General features: G+C 47.8%; 1 long non-coding RNA gene across 1 annotated transcript in view; it reads right to left on the minus strand.

Annotated features, from left to right (window-relative positions):
- The window catches only part of LOC149999434 (uncharacterized), a 59609-nt gene extending 44307 nt beyond the window's left edge, over positions 1-15302 (minus strand). Inside the window, exon 1 of the long non-coding RNA XR_016513398.1 lies at positions 15123-15302. This is a non-coding gene — a long non-coding RNA (uncharacterized LOC149999434). The remainder of the gene's footprint in view (positions 1-15122) is intronic.
- Between the last annotated feature and the right edge of the window lie 1809 nt (positions 15303-17111).

Genomic DNA, 17111 nt, shown 5'->3' on the forward strand with positions numbered 1-17111 from the left:
GTGTTCATTTGCAAAATGGGGAAAACATTGTCTTCATAACCGCTCCAAGTGACCGATTTGAAAATAAAATGAAAGCCTGGTGGGAAAGTGCTTTCAACTTTTACCGTTTTACTAGTAAAAATGGTAATGGCCTATAATTACATGCAGTGATCTGTAAATTTCCACTAAGTTTGTCTTTATGTGTATGAATGTAATAGATTCACAGAATCTAATTGGAGGACATCTACAAACTACTTTATCTAAAACCTGGACTAGTTATCAGAAGTAATTATTTATCTACCTATCTCAGCATGCCTTTTAAGGGCTGGGATCTAGGGAAAGTATGTTTGAAAACTACTTTACTAGGTAACCAGCCATGCAGGTGCACAAGCAGACACATGGATGCATAGAATACAAACACATTAAGTGCATGTATGAAAATTGTACATGCATGGGGCAATGTGGGTTTGCATTGATTATAGTAATGACTCATATACAGTGCTACACAGTTTACAAAATACTTCTGCATTGATTTTTCACTTAATCCTCACAATATTAGGGGGCATTGTTATTCTCCATTTTACAGATGAAAAAACTGAGGCTCAGAAAAACAACTTTCCCAAAATCTTGATTATCAGAAGGTATAGAACCAAAGCCATTTATTTTAATTCTGGGCCATTTTCATCTCCAGCAAGCATGTGAGGGACAGCTATGTGTCCCAGGCATTAAAACATGTGGTCACAAATATTAAAGACTTATTCCACTGCCCTGAAGAACCCACACCTAAAGGAAAAGAGACAGAAATTGTAATCCTGTAGGGGTTTAGTGGAGGCTTCCAAGAAGAGGCGACAGCCAGGCTGAATCTTGCAGAACAAGTAGAATGAAGTCTATTGGAGATGGAGAGAAGTGTGTACCAGGCAGAAGACAACATATGCAAAGATATGAAGGCCAAAGAAACCAGAGTGTTCAGTTTAGTTCAGCAGAGACAGGGCTTAGTGTGTGTGTGCAGGGAGTGGCAAGAAAGAAGATTATTGAGAGCATTACATACTCAGTATTTGAGTTTTCCTGATCTATGGGGAATGAATGAAAGATTTAAAGTAGGGAAATGGCATGATCAAACTGCATTATACGAAGATCACTCTGGCTGCTGTGAGGACAGACTAGAGAGTAGCACACTGGCAGTGGGAAAAATGATGGCATGTTGCATGCCAAACTTAGTATCTGTCCATACTAAGGCAAGAAGTGGGGAGAGGAGAAGAGAGGGTGTATTTTAAAGATATTTAGGAGCACCTGGTGAAAGTTGCCAGGTTACTGGTCTGAGTGCCTGATGGTTGTTGGTACCATTCACAGAGACTAGGAGAACAGACTCTGAATGTACAGCAGGAACTAGAAATAAATTCTGTTTTGAGCATGGTGAATTTTAAAAATCTAAGCATGTCTGCAGGGACATGTCTCCCAAGCAGGGAATTGGATATTCAGGTCTAGTGTTCCAAGAAACACCGAATTGTAAAGAAATATGTCATCAATATGAACTGAAACCAGAGAATGGTTAATAATAATAATATTTCAAGCACCAAGTACTTACCATGTATCTGGCACTGTGCAAATCACTTTTAGATTACCTCACTTAATCCTGACAACCGCAGGAAGTACAGTGTTATGATTAAGAATCTCCCAGGAAGAGGTTTTCATATAAGAAGAGAAAGTCCAAAATAGGACCCTTGAGATGAAAAAGGCAGGAGAGCTCTTTTACTATAGTGCAGGCTATAGTTGCAAAGAACGATTTACATAATCATTCAGCCTTAAACACAAAGACAACATGTCTGCCTCCAGTTGGTTGAATTCTCAGATCCATTCTTGCTCCATTCCTGCCTAGAAAAACATCCTAGAGGGGCTGTCTGGGCTGCATAGTCCATTCCTGCATGCCTAATGTCCCTGCTGAGGGAATGCCCTCAGAGCTGGTGCTGTGTGGTTTTTTTTAGCCCCAAGTCATTAAGGTCCCCAGTCTGAAGGTGTTAGATGAACAGACTGCTTCTGGGCAGAGAAACTGCTTGTTCCACTATATACCTGGGTAAAACATATGATTGTTCTTCTGAAATACTTCAGAGTCCGGTCACACAGCATCAATCAGGATAGTCCAGGTCAACCAAGGCCAGACAGACAGGAGGCAGAAAGTGCCCTAGACTTAATTTTCAACATGGTGACAGTGCCCCAAGTCATTTTCTCACATCAAAAACATGCTCCCGCCCTGGCTGGTGTGGCTCAGTGGTTTGAGTGCCTGCCTGCGAACCAAAAGGTTGCCAGTTCGAATCCCAGTCAGGGCACATGCCTGGGTTGCAGGCCAGGTCCCCGGTTGGGGGCGTGTGAGAGGCAAACAACCGCACATTGATGTTTCTCTCCCTCTCTTTCTCCCTCCCTTCTCCTCCCTAAAAAAATAAAAATAAAAATATTTTTAAAAACAAACAACAGCAACAACAAAACATGCTCCCCAAAAGCAAAAGCACCTTCACTATTCTATTTTGAATGTTGGATAATTTTTTAGTCAACTCTTCCACCTGCTCCCAATATTGATAATTTGGGAGTTTGTTGTGTGAGGGGAGAAGACCAGCAGAATATTCTGAACATTGGCTTTACCTTTTTAATTAATTATTATTTTGCCTCTTTATTAAGCATGATCAGAGGTTTCTGTCTCTCTTACATTGCATTCAAGACTCTAAAAACAAATGAAACTTACTGCTGTATTTCTCATTAGAAAAACCATCGTCCTGTCCCAGTGATCTTTGAGAGTCTCACACAATAGAGCTGGTGTGTTTACAAAAGCACCACATAAGTGAAATGGTACTGATTGTGTTTTGCTTTAAATATCTACTTCAAGAAAATTATATTCTGGTCCAGATATTCTTGATATAAATGAGAAAATCGAATAATTGGGGTAGTAGAAGGAGGCACCCTAACGATTTGACCCATGCTCACTTAAACCTGTCACATAGACTGGTGGGTTCCATCTTTGCAAGAACTTTCTTGGAGGAGTGTAGCACTGAACAGGAAGGCCACCTAGTCTCTCCAGTTGTGTGACCCCAGGATATCAGCTCTCTGGGCACCAGTGTGCTCATCTGCATGATGAAGGGGCTGAAGCATCTCTAAAACATTTTGCAAGGTTACCATTCCCTGAGTACTTAATATAAGAATAAGCAGAGTTCTAGTGTTGGCTCTGCTGCTTCTCCATCTGGTATAAGTAAGGACCTCATTGTATGGTGATACGTATGATAACATCTGAAAATATGAGAACAGAAATTGGATTTATGGACAAATGGATGGTCTAGATTTACATATATTATTATTATATATTAATATGTATATTGATCTAGATATGGGATAGTGATCTAGATAATAAATTTATGTGGAGAGAGAAACAGATTAAGAGAGAGAGAGAGAAATAGCTCTTGACTGATCAAGAGATGCAGTGGGCAAAGCCAGGACTAAAGTCTAGATTTTCTAACTACTTGTCAGGTAATTTGCCTCCTGGTCTCTGTGTATAAATCATATAAGTCACCAGAATACTGGAAGATTTGATAAGATTGGTGTTTAATCAGCTCCATGTGTGGTTTGCTTCCTTCCCCCAACCATCATTGATATTGCATTAGAAAAAGCTGCAGGTTCTGGAGACAGCATGAATCTTCTTTTAAATGGGAGCCCTGAAAATTTACCACTGCCTTTAATACTAATCCTACATGTAAATTTGCAGAAGGGGAACATCCTGAGATCATTTTTCAGAGGTGATGAAAGGAATCCATTTAATGGAAGAAGCTAGAAGAGAGGAAATTATCCAGCTTGTCCTTCTACTGAGGGCAATATGAAATAGTGCGCCCAGTGGGCAGTAGGCACAAGGAAAGAGGGCACTTCCCCAGCTTCACCTGAGCTGTGTGCCCTGGGAAAGTAACTTTACCTTTCTGTATCTTAGTTCTTCAGGAAGTTCAGAAATTGAACTTGATCACTTTAATGATTCCAAATATTCCAAGATTTAATTCTGAGAAATTCCTAAGGCAAACTGCTTGAACTTTTAGTCAACTGTCTCCTGTGTCTCTTTGCTGGGTAATTTAAAAAACTGGGACAGTGATCTAAATCATAGATTATAATTATAACAAACAGCAGCAGTTAATGAGGAAGAGGAACTTTGCAACTGAATCTTGCTTAGACTGAAGTTAAAAAGTGTTTTTGCAGTCTACTGTTATCACTTAGTGTGCTCAACATTCATTCAGTAAAGATTGAAGTGCCTCCCATACACTGAGCAATAAGCTAAGGCCTGAGGATACAGCCAGTGTACCTTGACCACATGAACCACTTGGGAACAGGAAAACGTGCTTTTGCAGGTATAATGCCAAAAGCGACCCAGAATCTCTGAATCTGACAATGCCTCAACTCTGCCACAGCTGACTATGGGATCCTGGGCAAGTCCCGGTTCTCTCAGGCCTGGCCCTGCAGCCAGCCCATCTTCAAAGTCCCTCCCTGGGCTTCATTCAGTTCCTGAAAGACCTCATTGAGCGCCTCCGCACAGCAGCCAACTGCCTCACGCGAACGCAGGACGCCGTAGGTAACCCGAGCCTGCGGCTCCCTCCCATCTGAGAAGAAAAAAAAGGGGGGGGGGGGCGTGGGCAAGGATCAGGAAAAAAAAAAAGGAGAAAAATACTGAGAAACATGTTTTGGCAGGCAAGGCCTTCGGAGACTACCATATGTGCTCCATATTGAGCAGCCCCTGGTCTTTGATGTTTTTTCTGCAACTAAAGACATTCTTTCTCAAACTGCGCCTAAGTACTACGGACATTAAAACAATGAGGCCCGAGCGCGCGGACCTGGCTCTAAGGTGTTTAATTCGTCCTTCACCCAAGTGCTTACCACTGGTTAGCTCCCCGGTAAGCACTGTGGCCGCGGGCAGGGCTGCCATCCGCTCGCGGCCCCACCCCCCTTTTCAGCCGGGATTTGTCTGGATAGTAGAACTCCTTTAGCACCAAGTTCGGAAGTAAGTACTTTCCCAACCGCCCGGCAAAAAAAAAAAAAAAAAAAAAGTCCCCCAGATGTTTCCTGCTTCACGGAAACGAGCCCAGGTTGGAGCTGAAGCATTCTTATAGGACGGCGGGTCACGGGGCCCGCCCGGCGCCCGCGAGCCCGGCTCCCCGGCGAGCAGCCGGGTGCGCCGGGGGCCTGCTGCGCTCCCCGGGTTCGCGCCCACCCAGGCTCGCGGGGGAGAAGCCAACAAAGTGGGACACAAACGGGGGTGGGGTGGTACTTTTATTACGTGCCGAATTATGAATCGCAACTGACGATCCCTAGTAGATTTACACTCTGATCCTTGGGGAGTTTATGAAATAGTCACTCCGGCCGATTGTAAATTCCTCCTTCTCTTTGTTTCCCTCTACTCACAGCCGACCCAATGGCGACCTTAACGAGGAAGCTCCATCCACTGGAGGGCCCTGCCGGGGGACAGCGAGGCCTGGCCGGGAGGAAGTGAAGAACCCAGAGGCGGGAACTTCCCACGGCCCCGCAGAAGGGTGGTGCGCACGCGGGATGGCTCTCGTGCTGCACGAGGCTTTGCAAATTGGGGCCCCCTCAAAAGTGGGCCCGACGGGCGGACCCCCGGACAGCGGCGTCTGAGCTCCCGCTGTTTCCGGGTCTCGGCAAGAGCTTCCGGGGTGCGCGCCACGCGGCTGGTTTAGGCGCCTTTGGATAATGACAAATAACTAGGCGGAAGATTCGTGCCAAAAGAGAACAGTAATGACCGTGGCCTATAATAACGTCGGGGTGGGCAACACCAGGACTCGTACCGAGCAAGCCATTGCTCAGAGAAGGGAGTTTCCTGCAGGAACTCGGAATGCCGCGGGGATCCGCGAAGCAGCGGACCAGGGCGCTGCCCCAGCCTCCCGACCTCACCAGTGGTCGCGGACGCTCGGGCCCTGCCCAGGAGCCCCTTTACCCAGAGCAAATTCCCTGAGCACACGAGGTCCGGCCTTTCATCCCTCTGGCTTCCTGGAACGTCTCTGTTCTTGGTCATCTAAAGTGAGATTTGACTCATTCGAGAGGACTCCCTTCACCCTGACCCGCGAGGTTCAAGAAAGGAGCACCGTGGCTCAGAGGTCACAGTGTCGCCTTGACTGTGTTAACTGGGTCAGCTGGAGCAGGCTCCCTGGACGCCGAGGTGCGGGTTTTCCTGGAGGAATCAGCATTGGGTTAAAAGTGGGAGTAGATTTCCCTGAAATAATCTCGTCTGTGAGCCTGAAATGAACTGAATAGGCACAAGATACACACTCGCGCTCCTTGAGTTACAACCGCTCTCAAATAATTGCCCCCTTTCCTTCAGAGCATTTGCTCTGTTAACCAGGATCTGTTGTCCAAGCGCCTACTGTGTGCTCAGAACTTTAACAGACCCTTTGGGGCACACAAGGCCAGAAAACGAGGTTCCTGCCGGTGAACCTGGTTGAGGACTCGGTATGAGTGCGTTAGTGGAAGAGAGAGAGGGCGCCCATTAAAATTACTTATTGTGCTACTTTTTTTTCTTGAAAGAATCAAAGGCACCCAGAAAAGAATATAATGTTGTACGCCTGCACTTTGGGGCTCTGCTTCCTTTTTCTGACCCTTCCTCAACTCAGCTTTTCCCCCTCAGGAGATTTGTAATCCCCCTTGGGGAGGAGGGCGGGTGGGGAAACAACCAGCCCAGGTAAGTATGGGAGCCACATGGTCTCACGAATGGAAAAAAGGAAATCATCTCCAAATGCAACCAGGCAGGTGGGAGTAGATCGAAGCTGAAAGGGAATAGGAAATCTATCAACCCCCAAGGCAGCAGACTCCCTACGGGTGGTGAGGTGTGAGAAACAGTCAACATTTAGAGCACTGAAGTCAGAAGATTTTTGGCAGCTGTTAGATTAACATCCTGGTCTACAATCAAGTTCACGTGACCGAGAGGATGTTTCCCGTAATTCCGTTGCCTGGCTACCTCTCTCTCTCTCTCTCTCTCTCTCTCTCTCTCTCTCTCTCTCTCTCGCCCCTCTCTTCCCTCCCCCTCTCTGCCTCTCTCCCCCCCCCTCTTTCTCTCTCTCCGGCGCGCGCGCACTACCAAGTTTAAGAGATCATACAGAGTCCCAGCTGAATGGTGCTGCTGGCCAAATATGGGCCCTGGAAGGAGTCCTGACGTTAGGAAACTGCTCACGTCGGACAGGGGCCTTCCGGATCTCACTGACTTGTTGCCTCCCTAGCTGTCACCTTGCAGGTGACAGAGAGGCCCCGTTTTCGGAATGGGAAATCCAGGATCCCCCCTCTTACCAGCTAATAACCTATGTGTTCTGGACCCTCCCACCCCGCAGCGGTCCAAACTAAACTTTTCTTTTTCTATATGTGTAAAGCTCCAAGCGTCTTCCGTGACTCCAGCTCCCTCCTGCCACAACAGTCACATTTCTGGGACGCGATCTTCCATAATTAGGGCCTGACCACTGTGGAAATATATGCAAGATATTTGCTATACTTTGTGGAACAAAATTAAATGGAGACTGGCTCATACTTCGGGGCTCCCAGAGTGCGTTGAAGAAGGGCCCAGCACCCGCCGACCTTGAACCCTTCTCCTACTGGGGGAGGGGCTATGGAGCCCAGGCCTATGTGACTCTCTTAACAGCTTAAATCCCTGGGATCCCGCCCTGACCCAGGACCCCACAGCAGTGCAGATGTTGCCTCTCAGTCCCTGTGGCCAGCCGGCCCTTGCATCCTTCGCACTCCCAGGGCCCCTGGTCATGTACAGTCGGATTGACCCGCTGCTCACTTATGCAGGATAAGGCTGTGCTCCATTGGCAACACGGGCCGGGGGTTTTGTACCAGCTTCCCCTCGCTTCGAGCGGCTGTCCTCTCTGGGGGGTTGAAGGTGGGTTTTCCAGACGTGTAGCAAGAAGGTAACAGAACCCGCACAAGAGAAAATGCAAAAACACAGGATCAGATCTCAATTGCCAGGGTTGAAGAATGTAAACGCGGGCGAGTTCGAGGACGCGGAAGTTGGAGTTCTCAGAGTCGCCGATCGCTTGGGGGAGGAAGGCACACCTCGCCGACATGGGAAGGGGACACGGCAGATCCACCACATTTTCAGCATTTCTAGGAAGGAAATGCAGTTATTTTCCCGAAGACGAATAATGTAGAGATGAAGATCACCAGCTCAAGGGAAAACACTTCCAAACCTCTCCTTGGACGAACGTTCTCATTTTGCAATCGCAAAAACAACCTCAATGAAACAAAAATGCTGGCTCGAGATCACGAAGTAAGTCCAGAAACCGGGATCCGAGGTTGGCTCCGAAATGGAGTAAGCACTAGTCACTCTGTCTCTGACAAGCCGCTCAAGCTGGATCTCCGCGATTTACTTCATTCTACAAGAGTTGCTGATCTGTACAAAATCCTACCTGCTTTTGAAGGGGGGTGTCATCCTTAGCAAAGGAGACACGCACCTACCGTAAACTTGCTGCTGGGGGAGTGGAAGAGGAGGTTGTAAGTCTTAAGTAGCCAAAAGTGTCTTCTACGCTGACTGTTTCACATAACTGCCAACTCCAGAGCTCAGAGTCCACCTGCGAGTGACACTTTGCCTGCCCAGTGGATGTCAGAGCAACAGCTGCGGATATTGTCAACCTGTGTCAGCTGGTTCAATTCCCCTATCACAGCCATCAGGGAGCCCAAGCTGCACCGGTTTTCTCATTTGGATCCATTTCTTTTGCTCTTGGCTGAAGGAGTCATTCTGGTCATTAATAACTGTAATAAGCTCACTCTGGCCGACGTCTCTCGAAATGGCGAGGTGCCCAGAGGCTCCCCTGGGATGGTGGGCAAGATAGGCCCGTTTGGTAGCTGGTGGTGGCCAAGTGGGGAAGGACCTTGACCAGACTTGCCCATAACTCCCAGGGCTTTTCCCACCCCCACTGACTGTCCCAGTGTCCAGCTTTTCCTACCCACCACCAGTGGGGAGAGCCCTTAGGGGACCAGATCCACTTGTTTTGCGAGAGTGCCCTTCCCAAAGAACTCTAGAGATACTGAATGAGGGGACTGGGCTCTGGAACACATGTGGAGAAACCCAGCAAAGTGGAGACAAACATGCTTTAGCTTCAGTTCTTGACTCAGGCAGAAATACAAATGCCCTTTGAATTTGGTGCCCATTTCCCTTTCTCGTTCCCTTTCTTCCTCCAGTTTTTTGTGCTTTTAATGCCATTTGAATTTATTTTTAGAGTTTTCAGACCATCAAGAGTCCCTGAGAAAAGAGGACATGTCATTCTATGTTGCCACCATCCTGGTAAAGAAAAAGTACAATTCAAATTGGCAACCTAATCCCATTGCCATGAGCAGTCTCTTTCACTCGGTGTTGTTCTTAAGCCAAGTGTGCTGCCACCAGCCACAAGTAGCAGGTGGTAAAAACAAGAGCAGAGTATAATAGAGGAGAAATACATGAATACATTGCTGCTTTCTTAACTTTGTTTTTAGTTGTCTGTCAGCATTGTCACTACTAAGTAAGATAATAAATAACTGTAAAAAATTTTGCAGGGGCATAGGGGCTTACTAGCTGGTTTTTAGGAAGTCGTCATAGTCCCTTTGTCTCCCAATGTAATGGCTGTAAAATAAATCAATATATACCCTGGTACAGTTTAAAATCCCATTAAATGACCACTCATTTAGCTACTTCCAGGTTTGGAATAATGCTCCAAGGGTGACTAGGGTCCAGAGGACTTACATTAATCAGAACTTCAGGAAATGCACCTGATATTCCCAAAAATCCCCTCCACAACCAAAGGGAAAGAAAGGACTCAAGAGGAATGACTATGGCTTCAGGGACTCTTTAACACAATTTGTCCTTAATGCCCACCTGGGAAAGGAGGTGGAAATAGCGGGAGAGAAACATGATATGTGAGTGAAACAGCGATTGGTAGCCTCTCTCATGTCCCCAAATGGGGACCTGGCTGGCAATCAGGGTAAGGGCCCTGACTGGGAATCTAACTGGCAACCTTTCAGTCTACAGGCTGGCTGCTCAGTCCACTGAGCCACACCAGCCAGGGCATCCTCCCCCTAACTCTTCCTCTTACTCAGGCTCAGCATCAGAATGAAGAAAGGGGAAAAAGGAGAGCAGACAGATAATAGATAGGCTCTGGACTGGGAGTGTGCCTTTGTAGGAGAGAAAACAGAAAAGAGTTTCCCAGTCCATTTCCCAATCACAATGGCCTTCCCCACAGGCTGTACACTCTCCTGACTTCATTTCTAGCTTTGCCTGCTCAGTACCACCTCTCCTACCTTCTGCAAATGCCCCAAATCCAAAATCTAAAGCATTTTCTTGAGGGTAAGCAAGCAGTCACTAGATAAACTCTCTATAGATGAGAAGAAAGTCCATGACACCGAGAAGCAACTACTAAAGGGCAGAGAGGTGTGTGTGAGAGTAGCAATGTTTGGGAGGTGGAATTCATGGGGTTTCATTCCAAAAGTAGACACAGGAATTTGAAGAGCCCCACACTTTGTCCTCCCCAGCTTATGGGTGGGTGGTTCCTTTGTTCATGGTACAAACCCTGGCCCTGACAAGCAGAAAAATGGCTAAGGTGTCTCTTGGAAATTAGGGACCAAGTTAATCCCTTTCTAGGCCTTGAGGTTTCTAAGCTTCAGGCTTAAGAGTGGGGCTTTGGGCTCCATTTATGTTAGTGATATGAACAGAAACTCCAGTCCAGTAAATCTGAGTTTAAATGTTCTCAACCCTGGTGTGTTGGGGAAAGAAAAGTGAAACTACTGGACATGTGTGGTATACTTGGGCTCCTCTGGTTAAGAGAGTCTTTGTAACTTTGACTCTCTTGTGGATATTTTGGAGGAATAAATATAAAGGCTTTACAGCTTAAAATGGTAGGTACCTAAAGCTACAAGTTCTTAGAATCTGAATTCTCATCACTTAAATCACTCTCTAGGAGTCTATGTTAGAGGATCATGGAAGACAGTTCGTGGCTCTCTTCCAAGTTCCCCAGGAGACCTGGTACAGACTGAAGGACTCCTTCATGTGCCATCAACTCCCAGGATGGTTGCTAGAAACACAAAATGGCAGTGGGGAAGCTTGAAGTTTGTATGGTCTGGCCAGGTCCCTCCTCTCTGCACCTCAGTTTCCTTGCAGGCACACAGGGTTTAGAAATACTCTCCTTACAGTGTGTAAAGATTAAACAATATGCAGCCTATAAAATGCTTGACACTTAATAGGCTCTCATTAAAAGTTAGTTCCTTCCTCCATGTCCTGGAGGTAGGGGGCAGGCAGATTTTATTACTCCTCTTTTCTTGATGAAGAACTGAGGTGGGGTCCTGGGGGACCTGCAGAGGACCACCCTTAACTTCCCTTGGCTTGTCAGATTGACGCCCCAGGGCCACCAGCCTCAATTCTGCTAAAGTGGCTCAGGGCTCTCTATCACTGCAGTGCCCTCTGGGACCCCCAACACAGACCCAGGTGAGGGCCAGGACCCTGGTATCTAGTGTACCAATCCCAGCCCAGTCCACTGTAACTGGACTCTGAGAATCCACCCTGTCTTAGGTCCTGCCTGCCATAGGTTGGGGAGCAAGTGACTCCATTGGACAGCCAAAGAACAAGGGACTCTTGGTTCAGGGAGCTATTGCTCCCCTGGGCCAGCCTTCGCTCTTTTTTCTCTGCTCTGAAGCATTCATCATGACTTCCTTGTTGCATGGTTCTAACTCTCACCCACTCCCAGGTTTACAGAGCAGCCCTGCATTCCCAGAGCTGCGGCATATGGGCCAGAGGAGGTGGGGGCGGGGCATTGTGCTCTGCTGCCTCAGCACCCGGTAGTGTCCAAATGGTACCCGTTGTGTCTGGTGCTCCTGAAGGGAAGGTCAGAGGTGGTGCTTATTATGTAGGTAAGCCCTGACTCCTTGCTCAAGGCCTGGAGCAGGGCCTTGTTTTTTTAAAAATTGCCAATCTACCCTCACAATTACTAAAAGTCGAACAGTCTCCAAGTCCTTTTTTCCCCTACAACTGCCCCCTCCACCCTCTCGAAGGGCCAGGGCTAAGACCTCCTCCATACCTGGGATCCCTGACCCAGCAGCCCCAACCAGCCCAGGAGAGAAGAGAAGGAAGTCAACAACCCCATACGATGAGGAGCAGTCCTCATCCCTATCACCAGCAGAAGATCTGGAACAGTCCATAGGTCGCAAAAGGGCTGTCTTGACACACGGAAGTATTTAGCAGGTAGCGTGCTATTACTGTCTAAGAGGGTGTGAAAAGTAATATGAATGTGAAATACTGTGGGAAAATGGAAAGTTTCCAAAACAGGCAGAGAGGCCCCTCCGCTGCTTGGCCTGGAAGGCCCAGAATCTCTACTGCCTGCTGAGTGGCGCCAGGAGGCACTGCTAGTGGCCTGGAACTAGAGGGAATGTGGGGGGTGGGCACCAGGGATCAGGGGTGTGGGGTGCTCACAGAGAAGACTGGACGGCGAGGTGGGATTCAACCTGGTAGCACACGAGAGAAATGAGAGAATCTCAGCAACGCCCTGTTGGTTCCCCCCTCCTGAATGCCAAGGTTGACACCAGGCAGCCTCGGTAGAACTTCAACCCCCCACCCAAATGTACAGAGAAAGACTTAATCAAAAAACAGATAATGATCATAAGTTAGATGGAAAACAAGATTTTACTCATTTTATGAAACAATTTATCAATATACTGAGTAAAGATGACAGGAAGTATGCAGATGCTTTCTGCAGGAGATGGAAGTAGAAGTGAGATGACAAGGTCCTCGTTGATGAAAATGTCTCCAATCCATGCTAGATCGAGAGCGCACACGCCGTACAAACATTCTCACATTGTGTTGTGCAGACAAGGACCCCCTCCCTTTGGTCTAACAATAGTCCCCATCCCTGACACACATAGGGATTCGGCCTTTTCCACCTCCGGGGGTCTCAGCAATCCCCAACTGCCAAACCTCAGGCCGGCAACAGGGGGAGCCAGACCACAGGCAGCGCCCGGGCGCTAGGTTGGTGCCCAGGGGATTTCTCCATCAAGGGCAGAGCCCTCTAAGAAAGGCACTAGAAAAGGCCTGGGGCCACTGTCTCCTCCATATATCGTAGAACTACCCTTCAACCCCCATCCCACCCAGCCGAGGGCCGAGTTCTGGGTTGTCGCCAACTCTCCCAGATAAGAATGAGCTTTTCGACCCTCATCTGCTGACTCTTCAGGCAGGGCCGGCCTGGTTGAAATAGCACTCGAGGCCCAGGAGGACGAGGTGCGAATGCCTAGCTTTGGAATAGGTGCCACTGCATCTGTGCGGCGCGTTGTCAGTCTGGAAACGCTTGTACCCACATTCACATTTCTCTCCTTTTGGGCTTCCTGCAAGGCGAGAGAGCTGGCCTCCTCTTTAGAACATTTTCCTACACTACACTTCGTCGGAGCAGCCTGGTGATAGTGTAGTTGGTTGCAGATAGTATCAGGTTTGGAAACAGACCCCCGCAGCGTATTACGTGTTCTAATTCACAGGTACTAGGGAGTATTTAAGAATGGGTGCGCGCGGTCACCCTGGTTGGTTTTCTCATGCAAATAGCTCAATATTCTAATCATAAATCAAAGTTCCAGGGTCTGCTTTTGGGACGCGCGCTGACGAAAGAGAAGAGGGGAGGGGGTGCGTGTGTGTGCCTGTGTGTGGTGTGGTATGAACACAGGAGGGGCAGAAGCAAAAGCTACCACCACCACGGAGGAAGGGTGGAGAAGGATGGGGACGTGGCGGCTGCGAGCGCCTTTATAAAGCCCTCGAGAGTCTCCAGCTTCTGGCCCCGAGGCCTGAGCCTCAGAGTCACTCCCGGCGCTCCTCCTGCCCGGTAGCGCGAAGGACGGCGCGGCTGGAGCTGGATTTCGCATTGGCCGCCCCGCACTGCGCCAATCCGCCTAGGCCTCGGCTTCCTCCGTGGCCGCCGGCGGCCCTCCCTGGATCCACGCGCCTCCGGGCCTAACCGCCTTTCTTGCCGACCTTCCCTGGTGAGCTCACTACCTCTCCACGCCCTCCCGCGCGTCCGCAGGATCTCGCTCCCCGCCCGGCGAGGGACCGACGCGGAGCGCGCTCAACGCGGGGCTCTGAGCTTTTTCCGCGCCCCTGGACTCTTTTTAGGGCGATGTCTGGCAGCTGAGAGAGATGCCGCAGGGGGGGAAGGGAAGTCGAAACGTCTGAAAAGAAAGGAAATAACTTCTTTCTTTGTGGCCCAACTCAGAGCCCCGAGCTGGAGTGCAGGGAGCCCGAGGCCCAGCCCCGAGGTTCAATCCGACGGCCCCTAGAGTCAGGCCCAGCAGCCCGCGACTCTCTCCTTCCTTTCTTCTTTCTTCCCCGCCCCTTGTTCCCTTGTTTCTCCTTTAGTTTTCACACGTGTTTTAAAAATTCATATGTGGGCACGTTTAAAAAGCAATTTCGCATTTTAAAGTCGGCAGTAGCAGAGGGAGAATTACAAATCGGATTGGATTTAATTAGCTGGTAATGCTCCTCTCATGCCCCCCGTAATTAAACAGAGATTCTAGTGGCGCTTCAGGGCCCACAAGTGATTATTACAAGCATATTTTACATTTACATTAAAATGCTGTCCCCGGGGTGTAATCCAAGAACTGGCTCCATTTATTCGAATTTTGAACCTGAGCGCTGAGGCCAGAACACTGCTCCCCAGTTATGGAAGGATGGATTCTGGGGTCTGTAGTTTAGTTTCCGTGGCTATTTTTAATTTGTCCGATTCTGTTTCTAAGGAGCAAGGAAAGATAGCTGATGTCTCCCGAGACCCCTTGGAATCCCGCAGGAGTACCTTGGGCACGATCCCACCAAGACCCACGCCAAAAAAAAATTTTTTTTTTTAATTTGAAGTGTGAATTTGTGCAAAACCTAGAGCCACTTTGGTGGGTCCCCACCAAACAAAGAAGCATATCCAGCCCAAGCGGTATCTTCAGCCTCGACAGCGGACCAGACTGGCTGCCCTGAGGTTGGACTCTTTTCCTATAGAAATCCAGAAGCCCCGTTTGGTGACCTCGAAATCTCTCTCTTCTCTTCTTTCCCACTTTGTCTGTCCCCATTTCCAATATTCCCCGCTCTGTGATTCCCTGCAAATCCCTCTGGCCCAGGGACTTTGCCCACCCGATGTGCTCACCTTGGGAACCCGCAGTTCTAGTTATCCTCCATTCCAACTCCACTGCCTGACAGTTTCCAGGCTCTAGCCGAAGCGCGTGTCCGTGTTGTCACCAGATTCACTAGTGCTTTTGATGAGAGCTGCTTCCCTTTTGGAAACACATTTCCTCTCCCCAAGAGAGAAGAATCTATTCTGCACTGGCTTAAACACACAAGGCAAAATTTCTGTGGTGTGAGAACATTAGCCTCTAATAGCTTTGGAGTCCAGTAAAGACTTTCAGGAAATGGAGATAGGCCTGTTCAATTAACTGGCCCCAGATTGTCATTTTGGGGGCTACTTCTTCTCCCTCTGGCCTTCTACATCATTTTTCCCCCCAAAACTTTTCTACCCACTCTCCTTTTTTATTTATGCTCTTATCTTTCTTAAACAAAGGATCCCTGGAAGGAACTACCTGAAGAGAGGACCCCCCCACACACACCAGTGTCATTAATTAGGGACACATGCTAGCCAGGTACCAGGAGCATCTTTGACTCTGAGTCTTCCCCCTCTGTGAAGAAGTGGTCAGAACAGATAAACTCTTAAAGACTCATTTCCTTTCTTAAATTTAATACTTTTAAGTCAAAACTTCTCTGTATTTCTGAATATATATATATATCAGTAATGTTCTGTGCCAAGATAAGTAGGATGTTTAAACTTCTCATAGTACCGTCTCTGGCAAGTTCCTCCCAGAGCAGCCTTCCTCTCTGGGCACAGAAAGAGCCCCTCAGGGTGGAGAGCCTCTGACAGGTCTTCTGAATATAGCCACCGTCCAAGTCCACTTATGGTTACATGATTCATTAGGACCCTTAATCCTCATCTGACCCTGCTGATTCAGACACCACCAGTGAAAACTCATAAAACCGGCCAAGAGGCTGGCCAACATATGCATGCATTAATTAGAGTTATGTGGGCCTTTAGCTTCCAGTCTGATGAACTGCCCTGGAGCTGCAGGAGGCAGAGGTTTTGGGGTTCTTTTTGCCTACAAATGCTCTTTGGCCATACCAGGGCATCAGCTGAACACAGTGGGTGATCTGAAAGCTAACCCTGACCTCCTCACCCCTTGGAGAGTCCCCTGATCACAGTAACTAAAGCTAAAGCCTGGCAGTAGGTCTTGCAGAGGAACAGTCAAGAATCTGTTCAAAGGGGAAAAAGGGAATGAGCAGTGAGTTTTGTTATTATTATTGCACCCAGTATTATGAGAGAAGGACAGAGACATGCCCAAAGAGAAATAAGAGGAATATTTGGTATTAAAAAAAGGCACAAATATTTAGAAACCCTCTCCATGAACACACACACACACACACGTACACACTGTAAAGGCTGTAGTTTATCGAGAAGCTGAAAGTGCTTCCAACCCATTTACAAGGATAAGGGAAGGTGTGCTGGGAGGAGTGTGGACTTGAGCCAATTTGGCAACCACAATTCTGGCCAGGAACCAGGAAGTCACAGAACACTCCAGATACCAGGCCTGGCCCCATCCCTGGCAGGGGGCCCTGTACATGGTACTTTTCCTACAAGGTGTGTTCTTTTCTTTACCCACATCTGACCCTTAGATACAGGACAGTCAGGGTCAGTCAATGTCAGTCAATGAGATCCCTTAGCCTTTCTGATATAATTGAAGATTCCACTTGCTTTGTATAGGGAGCAATCAACTCTGGTTTTATCTTGTCTCTTGTTAAATTATAAAGGACAGAATCCTCAAGGTCTGTTAAGTCTACATACACTTCTTTAATGCACTGCAGGATTTATCTCATTTGTTTTATATTGCATGTGTATTTTCCAGTCTTTGTCCCCTCGTTTTATAACCCAAACAAAATATCTACAGGCTGGAACATGGCAAGACCACTCTTATAATAGTAAGAAACTTATTTGTTACTTATTCGGTGCATAATAATTTAGTCCTTTTAAATTTGAGTTGGTGGAGGACACACCAAAAAATGAGGAGCCAACTTTCTATAAATGTAGAATTTT

The sequence above is a fragment of the Furipterus horrens genome, unplaced genomic scaffold, assembly GCF_987537825.1.
Source record: "Furipterus horrens unplaced genomic scaffold, mFurHor1.1.pri manual_scaffold_10, whole genome shotgun sequence".
NCBI classification, from domain to species: Eukaryota; Metazoa; Chordata; class Mammalia; order Chiroptera; family Furipteridae; genus Furipterus; species Furipterus horrens.